The sequence below is a fragment of the Dasypus novemcinctus genome, chromosome 10 (genome assembly GCF_030445035.2).
Source record: "Dasypus novemcinctus isolate mDasNov1 chromosome 10, mDasNov1.1.hap2, whole genome shotgun sequence".
NCBI classification, from domain to species: Eukaryota; Metazoa; Chordata; class Mammalia; order Cingulata; family Dasypodidae; genus Dasypus; species Dasypus novemcinctus.
The window spans coordinates 38620224-38630048 of record NC_080682.1 but is presented as its reverse complement, the minus strand read 5'-3'; the positions used below and the strand labels follow the sequence as shown (position 1 = coordinate 38630048).

The 9825-nt window shown below is 37.8% G+C and overlaps 1 non-coding gene and 2 pseudogenes across 1 annotated transcript; 1 reads left to right on the top strand and 2 right to left on the bottom strand.

The window, feature by feature from the left end:
* Window positions 1–420: 420 nt before the first annotated feature.
* LOC101417636 (olfactory receptor 5W2-like) lies at window positions 421–1240 on the bottom strand (annotated as a pseudogene).
* A 1560-nt stretch (window positions 1241–2800) lies between these two features.
* Window positions 2801–7118, bottom strand: LOC101432778 (ubiquitin carboxyl-terminal hydrolase 3-like; annotated as a pseudogene).
* A 2207-nt stretch (window positions 7119–9325) lies between these two features.
* On the top strand, window positions 9326–9460 carry LOC111762041 (small nucleolar RNA SNORA16B/SNORA16A family). Its single transcript, XR_002795258.1, has one exon. It is a non-coding gene; the product is annotated as a small nucleolar RNA SNORA16B/SNORA16A family (small nucleolar RNA).
* Window positions 9461–9825: the final 365 nt, after the last annotated feature.

Below are 9825 nucleotides of genomic sequence, written 5' to 3'. Positions count from 1 at the left end.
ATTATTTGTATGCTAATTAAATAACATTTACTGCTTCCACTAGATTATAATATTCATTAATATGAAACTACTGGATTCACCATGAAGTACTAAGCACCTAAACATACGACAGAATTAGTAAACATTCGATGTATCTTAGAATATTTGAAATAGTATAAAAATGAAAAAAGAATAAATTAGACATAACAAGAAGCATCAGTTAATATTCCACAAAAAAGTACTATATATAAATTTAGGATCTCTAATGCAATATATCCATTTAGGAAAGTGAAAAATTTGCTATGATTAAAATTAGTACAAACAACCTTTTTTAAAATTGAGTATTTTACACAACTTGTCATTTAATATCATTTAGTTTTACAAAAACAAGAACCACAGCTATATATATACGCATACATATAAGTTATTTAATACAAATATTTAAAATGACCATTTATTCTTCATTCTTCCCATGACCTCTTTCACATCTTTGTTCCATCAACTGTAAATCAAAAGATTTAACATGGGAATCACAAGGGTGTAAAGCAATGAGGTCATTTTGTCTTGATCTAAGGAGTAAGAAGAACTGGGCTGGAAATACATGAAGAGCAAAGTTCCTTCGAAAATTGCAACAGCAGCCAAGTGGGATGTGCAGGTGGAGAAAGCTTTGAATCTCCCCTCAGCTTAAGTGGATCTTTAAAACTGATAGAAAGATATAACAATAATAAACTATAAGTGCTGATATGGTGATCAGTTCAATGAAGCCAAAAAAGACGAATATCATTAATTCATTGAACTGTGTATCTGAGCAAGATAGCAACATAAGAGGAGGCATATCACAGAAGTGATTAATCTCATTTGGCCCACAGAAACATAAGTGGAATGCTAATGTTGTATGTGTCAGAGCATCCACCATTCCCACCAGGTACACCCCAGCCATGAGCATGGGGCACACCCTGCTGGACATGTTGACTGTATAGAGCAAGGGGTTGCTAATGGCCTTGTACCTATCAAAAGCCATCACTGCCAGCAGGAGACACTCAGAATCTGCAAAGATACAGAAGATGAGGAATTGTAGAGCACAACCATAAAAAAGAATTGATTTATTCTTGGCAAAGAGGCCCACCAGCATCTTGGGCTCAATTGCTGTAGAATAGCAGAGGTCAGAGAAGAAGAGGTGGCTGAGGAAAAAGTATATCAATGTGTGAAGTAGAGAATCCAATCTAATTAAAATGATCCTCCCAAAAGCCTCTGCCTTCATTCTACTGTGATATGTAAACATGAGCTTCATTATATTTCTTGTTCTATATTTTTCCCTGTGAATGCTATTGCAAAGGCTGAACTTTTAATTCTTCACTTTTGCCACCAAAATGACCAATGTCAAGAATGGAACAGAAACGATTTTATTGTATGTTTCAAAACTGTCTATATACTCTGCCTACAGGTCAAGAAGATATCTGATGAAACTCATTAGACACTCTATTTAATGACTTTAATCTCACTTCAATTTTCAGTCTCTTTCTTCCATTTCTGAAACAGGCTCCTTCACTTCTCTTCTTAGAAACCTGGAAATTCTTCAATGGTTATTTAAACAACACTTTTTAAATTAACTATGTCTGATTGCTTATTCCCAAACATGTTCAATTCACTGTCAATTCAATGATTTTATGAATGTATGGCATCCAGCATACTTGACATACTCTTGAATTGTGTTTAATTTTTACCAGAAATGTCTCTTTCTGACATTGTGACCTCCTTAGTTATAAAATCAGGTTCAGCTAATTTTTTAAAAAATAAAATTTATTGAAGTATATCATTCATACATGAACATACATAAACAATAAGTGCATAATAAAAGTTGCAAACTTACATGCATATCATCCTACAGGGCTCCCATATATCACCCCACCACCAACACTTTACATTGTTGTGAAACATTATTACACTTGATGAAAACACTTTTTTTTTCCAGAGGTACCAGGGATTTAACCCAGGACCACATACATGAGAAACAGCTGCATAGCCACTGATCATCATCAAAATATTACTATTAACTATAGCCTATATCTTGAATTTGGTGTATTTCCCCCCAACCCACCCAATTATTAATACCCTGTATTAATATTACATATTTGTTATAGTTCATGAGAGAACATTCTCATATTTGTTTTTGTTTTGTTTTGTTTTCCAATTGAACCAACAAATTTATTTAGTTAATGCTGAAAGCCAGCAGCTGTAAGAGATACCAAGAGCAGCAATTATCAGGTCTACTGAAACTGATAACTACTTTTAGTTATCTTTTACAGGCAAAACGAATGATTACTGAGCAGTTGCTGTGAAATCTCATGGGCCACAAATCATGCGCACACATGATCCTTGATTGAGAGTTGACTTGATCTCCATTACAGCTGTGAAATGGCAGTGGCAGTTAGGTTGCTCTTCACAATCAGGAATATATCTTGTATTCAGCATGTGAGAGTAACAAAAGCATTGAGGGAAATGTGCCTCAGAGTGAGAATTGAAAACATTAATATAAAAAAATAAATAAAATAGAACTAAGTTCTGGAAACGAAATATAAAAACTGAATTATTACAACTAAAGCAGCAAATCAAAATGCCTGCTGAGGTTTTCTGGTAGAATTAAAAAAAATAAAAATAGTTGGTGCCCATGTTCAGTAAGTCACTACCATTGACAAAAATAAAACAACTCAAAATAGGAAACAGAAAAGTACAAAATGAAATTAAATCTTGAATCAAGTATTTATGGAAAACTGGAAATGTTTGTCCATTATGGTTGATGAATAATGATTTAGAGGAGGTATTAAAGTTTATCAGATCCAGCTTTTGTCTGGCATTCCACGTAAAAAAATGATGTAGGCCTTTGCCTTCACAGCGGTCTCTTCATCAGTCAGTGTTACAGTACTGTCATTGAAGTGGACCAGTGACCTTCATGAGTTGCATATGCTGTGTAATGTCCAGAACCAACCCCAGAACCACGGTGCACCACCACAGCAGCAAGGTCGTAGAGGCAGTTCTCTGGGCCACTGTCCTCAGGCTCTAATAAGTAGCATTTCATGTCTAGGCCTCTCAAAGGAAATTCTACTTATGTGTCAATTTTGTTTCTTAAATATGCTGTCCTGTGAAATCTTTTCATATATAAGGATAGCACCTTGGGTAGTTTTTTAATCCAAAAAGTTTTAATGGACTTTTGCTTCTTTTTGCATTTGTGGCACATATATAACTCTGTCTCATCAAGTTCCTCTAAGTCAGTAAAACTGCAAAGACAATCTTGCAGTGAACAAATTGGTCCATTTTCTTGGTTCTTAGAATGCTTATTTCTGAACTGCCTTGGATAATCTAATGAAAGGTCCAGGAATGGATCAAACTTTCTAGATTCTGCCCCACACATGAGAGAGTTAACCTCGTTTTCCTGCAGAATTGCTGAGCGGGAAACAGTATTGAAACTGCTCTGGAGTTCCAGGTGTAGGTGGTCCAAAAGGTAGCGCATGAATTCATGGGTATACTGCTGCTGATAGCCCCTAAAATTCAGCATAATTTTCCAAACAACATGAAAGAAGGACTCCAGGCTAAATGCAGTCTGGTTGCCTTGCCGTAATACACAGAGTGTCTTTCTAAATCCTTCCACCAAAGATACATTGTTATCCCTTTGCCTCCTGGTGTGGTCTGTTCGCCTTCCCTTCCCACTGTTTTCCCATTCCTTTACCCCACAGTGGGTAGTTCTTTGAAAAAACAGCAAAACTGTTCAATGATACTGAGTGACTGAAGGACAGCCTTAATGAAACAAGTATTCCCCACATCCCGAAGACCTGTGGTGCAAATGGCAGTGGTGCTTCCATTTACTTTTACTAACTTGCTGTTTAGTGATGAGTTTTCCAAAAGTTTTCTTTTCTTATGCCTGTCAGCTTTGAAAGCTGAGTTTTCCAAGTTCTGTAAGTGTTCTCTGACCTTCTGTACCAGTCCCAGCTTGGTGTCATTAACCACAAAACCATCACAGCGATAACAGTATGTACTGTAGCTACTGCAATCCATTTACACAGTATGCTGAGCTTTATCTTGCTTTTCTGGTTTCTTATGGTTGGTTAAGTGTATCTGTGCCTTTTCTTAATATTTTTTTGCATGGCCATTCACATACCATCCACAGTGGACACTTGAACAAGCCAAACAGACCCAGGGGTTTTTTGTTGGATCGGCACACTCTCGCAGAGTTTGAGAGCCCACCGCCTGCCATCCCTAGACAGCAGGCCTGCTAGAGCCGCAGCGTCCTCGGGTGCGCAGCTCAGCCAGCTCGGAGCCTACACTCATATCTGTTTTGATAACCAAAGTCTGTCTTCTACCCCTGGATTCCCTATGTTATATAGTCTCATGCTTTGTCCAATCCATTCAAAGTGACCCTTATTTTCATCACAGAGTTGTGCTGTCATCATTTCAGTCAATTATAGAACGTTTTCATTATTTGAAAAAGAAAAATCCTATACCCACTAATACCCCCTAATATTATCACTTAGAACTGATGTGGTGGTGGACTTGGTCCAGTGGTTAGGGCATCAGTCTACAACATGGAAGGTCCGACGTTCAAACCCTGGGTCTTCTTGACCCATGTGGAGCTGGCCCACGTGCAGTGCTGATGCGTGCAAGGAGTGCCCTGCCAGCCCCACGCACAAGGAGTGTGCCCCATAAGGAGAGTCGCCCAAGCAAAAGAAATTGCAGCCTGCCCAGGAATGGCACTGCTCACATGGAGAAGTGACACAACAAGATGACGCAACAAAAATAAACACAGATTCCCGTGCCGCTGACAACAACAGAAGCGGACAAAGAAGACGAAGCAAATAAACATAGAGAACAGACACAAGTGGGGGGAGGAGGGGAGAGAAATAAATAAATAAATCTTTAAAAAAAAACAACTGATGTATCTTCTTTGCCATTGCTGGAAAAAAATACTGCAATATTACTGTTAACTATTATCCATAAGGTATATTTAGTTGTAATTTTCTCATGTATCACAATTTTCTTAACACTTTGTAAAAGAATATTCTTGGGGAAGTGGCTGTGGCTCAAACAATTGAGCTCCCATTTATCAAGTGGAGGATGGTTCGATTTCCAGGACCTCTTGGTGAAAAAAGAAAAGAAGAGTCCCAGACCTGGGCAGAGAGTGGCCAATTGATACACCAAAAAGACGATGACACAACCAGATAGGAAAAAAAAAAAAAAGAATATTCTTATTTTATACTTTAAATATACTTTTTAATTTTTAAAATGATAATTAGATTATATAATTGTTACATAAAAAATACAGGGGATTCCCATATGCTCTGCTCCCTACCCTTCCCACATTTCCACACATTAACAACATCCTTCATTAATCTAGTACGTTTGTTAAAATTGAGGAAGACAGTTTGGAGTGTTGCCACTAAGCAAGGATTACAGTTTATATTGTAATTTACACTCTCTCCCACATATTTTTGTAAGTTATAACAAGATAAATAGTGGCCTGTATCAGTCATTGCAATGTCATTCAGGAGAATTCCCAAGTCCTGAAAATGTCCCCAAATTACATCTGCTTTACCCTCTTCCTCACCTCAGAACCTCCAGTAGTCACTGCCTTCACATCAAAGATAAAAGTTCTTTCATTGCTAGAATTATAATAAATCCATAGTAGAATGCAAATAAATCTACTCTAGCCCATCATTCATTCCTCAATCCTGAGGATTCTGGGATGGTGGTTGCTACTCCACCTCTAATTGAGAAGGGGCTTAGATCTCATGGGACAGATGGATGGGACTATCTTGTTTGCAGTTGCAGATGCTCCCTATTCCTTGAGATGGTCATTGTCCATCATCATCTCCTTATTAGTTGTCCTGGATGAGTCCAATGAGCCAGAGAGTAGGTGTTGCAAATCTGTTGAGATTCAGGGCCCAACTGGTACATGGGAAGCCCAAAGATTTAAGTCTCTTGGACATACATCTATCAAGTCTAGCACTAACTATAGGTTCAAACAGAAGGGACAAAAGAGCAATGTGTAGGGAAAACACAGCCAAGTCCAACCTTTTCACACTGGGGAGCATAAATTCCAAAGTAGGATCCACTGGCAGGGTGCCAAACTCCTGAGCTGTCTTCCGTGATTGTAGTGTCTGGATGTCTCCAGAACCCTCAGGAGTCACCAGGATGGTGCTGAAAAGATAAAGAAACCAAAGGAAATCCTTTTGCTGTTTGCCCCTGTGGCTGGAAATGGCACATATACCCCACCCTCAGGGAAAATAGCCTAGGTGGAGCTCTGGCTCCCTACTCCCAACAGTGTGACAGGGTAGTCCCTGGGAGGAAGAGGGGTCTGGGAGGGTGGAAAGTGGTTTCTTTGCAGTGAGTTTGGCCAGCTGAGTTCCCTTTGAATCCCAGAAGGGACCCAGACCTGATGGGGAGAGGGAAGGGGTGATTTCTTCAGGCAGGCTGTGTCACACTCAACCTCCTGGGGAAAAAAAACAAGATAAGTTAGAGAGGAGGCAGGGTCAGACAGGCACCTTATCCTACTAGCAAGCTGTAGTAATCTAACCTGCCCAAGGGAAAGGGGATAGATAGCTTTCTGAAAGGCTAACAAATGTAAGCAGGCATTTTAGTCCAGTGGAAGAGCTCCTGTCTTGAATACACAAGATCCCTGGTTGGATTCCAAGCTCTTCTTATAGAAGTGATCCAGCCAGTTTATCAGGCATCTAGCTGATAGCTTTATGACAGAGAACATATAGACATTCCTTTTGTATTAGCTTTTCTTGGATCTCTCTCTCTCTTTTTTTAAAGGTTCTTTTTATTTATTTATTTTTCTTCTTCTTGTTTTACTAAGTAAAGCCCAGTTCAAAACCTGCAGAGGGCAGGCTGCAGGGTGCTTGATGAACACTGTTATCAAGAAAAATTTCTTAGGGGGCTAAGAAGGAAGTCTGGTTTTCCTTGTTTTTATTTTGTTTTGTTTTTCTTTCTTTCTACTTTTTAAAAATTAGTTGCTATCTTGTTTCTTATTTGTTGTGTTTTCCTTTTCTTTGTTTCCTGCTTTTTCTTTCACCAATTTTTTCTACTTACACTATTTCTTTAATTTCCTTCATCTTTCTATCTTCTGTTTTCTGTTGTTCTTTCATTCCAGCACTTTTTGTTTGGTTTTCAATTTTTCTCATTTTTACTTTCTCTCTCTCTCTCTCTCTCTCTCTCTCTCTCTCTCTCTCTCTCTCTCTCTCTCTCTCTCTCTCTCTCTCTCTCTCTCTCTCATTTTTTCTGTTTTCTTTCTTTTTTCCCTTATTCTCTTTTCCTCTTTTCTCATCATTCTGGCCTTTTAATTCATTCTATATATTTTTCTCTATTTTGTTACTCATTTTGTAATTTCTTTTCCATTTTTTTATTCTTATTCCTCTGTACTCCTTACTCTTGTAAGAAGAGTAAAACTATTCATTTTCCTAGGTCTTGTATAGTTCCTCTTCTACCTTTTACTATTATTGTTACTATCATTCTTTTTCTCTTTTAATCTCTTTTTCTTTTCTCAGGTCCTAATTTCTTTTCCCCAAGGGATCATAGACAACAGCAAGGATATAGAATAAGAGAAATGAAGTGTCATAATGAAATCTTACCACACACACAAAAACAACAACAAAATAAAACCTTAACTTAGAAAGAGAAGCAAATCAACTGAATAAATCTGTCATGATAAACAGATGCCTAGACACTAACAAAAAATTTCAAGCCATACTAAGAAACAGGAAGACACAGCCCAGTCCAATGAACAAACTAAAAGCCAGGAGGAGATGCAGAACATGAAACAACTAATCAGAGATGTTCAAACAAATATCATGAATCAACCTAATTAAGTGATGGAGAGACACTAGGAGAATATAGTGAAGAACTTGTAAACATACATAAAAAGATAATGGATTTGATGGTGATGAATGGCACAATGCAAAAAATCTTACATTATCTTCATAACCACAATCTTCATACACAACCAAAATCACTGTTATACATTCTTTAGATTATTTTGTAGCTTCCTTTCAATTGACATTTACATCCACAGAATACCCCGTTCAGCCACAATTACATTTATAAATTGACAGTCTTAATTATATTCACTCTAATTGTGTTACCATCAACTCTATTCATTTCCACACTTTCTATATAAACCTTATTAAAAATTCTGCATATTTAAGCATTAACTCCCATACTCAAACCACATTCTATCTCCTAGTAACCCATACTCTAGAGTTTACCTCCCAGAGTTTACTCATCATATTTAGTTCATATTAGACATTTAGTTTATATTAGTGAGGCCATACAACATTTTTTCTTCCATTTCTGGCTCAGCCCACTTAACATAATATCCTCAAGACTCATCCATGCTGTCACATTCATCTCAGATTCATCTCTTATAGCTGAATAGAACTGCATTGTATGCATTCATCACACAGTCTACCTTTACTTTGGTTGATGGACACCCAGGTGGGTTCCATACTTTAGCAAACCTGAATAATGCTACCAGTACCACTGGCCCTACTCTCAATACCTTTGAATACATTGCCAATAACAGGAATCATAAGGCAGTTCCACCCCCAGCTTCCTGAGATACAGCCAAACTGTCCTCCACAGAGGTCACTCTACTCCACACTCCCACCAACAGTGAAAGAGTGCTCTGACCTTCCCACATACACTTCAGAACCTACAGTCCTCTGCCTCTCAAATAATGGTCATTCTATAAGAAGTGAAATGGTATTTCACTGTAGCCTCGATATGAATTTCCTCAAAAGCCAGTAGCACTGAACTTCCCCCAATGTGACTTCTGGCCATCTTTATCTCCTCTCTGAAGATATGTCCACACAAGACCTCTGCCCATTTTTAATTGGGTTGCTTGTCTTTTTATCATTGAGTTGCATGATCTTTTTAAAATATAATATGGATATTAAACTCTTATAGGATATATGATTTCCAAATATATTCTCCCATTGAGTAGGGTGCCTTTTTATTTTCTTGAGAAGTCTTTTAAAGAACAAAAGTGTTTCATTTTGAAGACGCCCCATTTACCTATTTTTCCTTTCATTGCTCCTGCTTTGGGTGTAAGGTTTAAGAAACTACTGTCTAATAAATGATCTTGAAGATATTTTCCTACTTTTTTTTTTTCTAGGAGTTTTACATTTATAGATTTTATATTTAGGTCCTTGATCTATTTTTGCATTAATTTTTGTATAAGATGTGATATAGGGATCTTTTCTTTCTTTTAAGTATGGATATCTAGTTCTCCCCACTCCTTTTGTTGGATAGACTGCTCTGTCACAGCTTGGCGGCTTCGATAGCATTGTCAAAAATCATTAGTCAGCATCAAATCTGCAGATGGCGTCCACCTAACTACTATAGTCAAAAAGAGCCTGGAATGACAGTTTTCCCTGATGGCCACCATTCTATTTGCTCTAATTGATCTGCAACATTTCAGGAAATGACAACTTTCATTGTATACACCATTTCTCAGCTGTGCTGAAGGAAGATTCTAGGATGACTATGGTCTTTTGGAGGGGGATGAGGATTCCAGGGATCATGACCAGGTGATGAAAGGCAGGATCCTCAGGACCTGGTTACCTCTGAGTTTCCACAGTGTTAACAAGTCTGAAGATACAAGCTTATTGCTGGAGCATATCTGAAAACTAGAAAGCTATCCTCATCTGTGATTATGGACCTAGATTTGAGAGAAACACGTTAGAAGAGGCAGGCTGAAAGACACCTTGCAGATTATTAAGTGGAAATTGTGAACATGACAAGCAGATTCTGTTGATTTTTGCTTAGTGCTTATATTCCTTATGTCTGACATGTTGG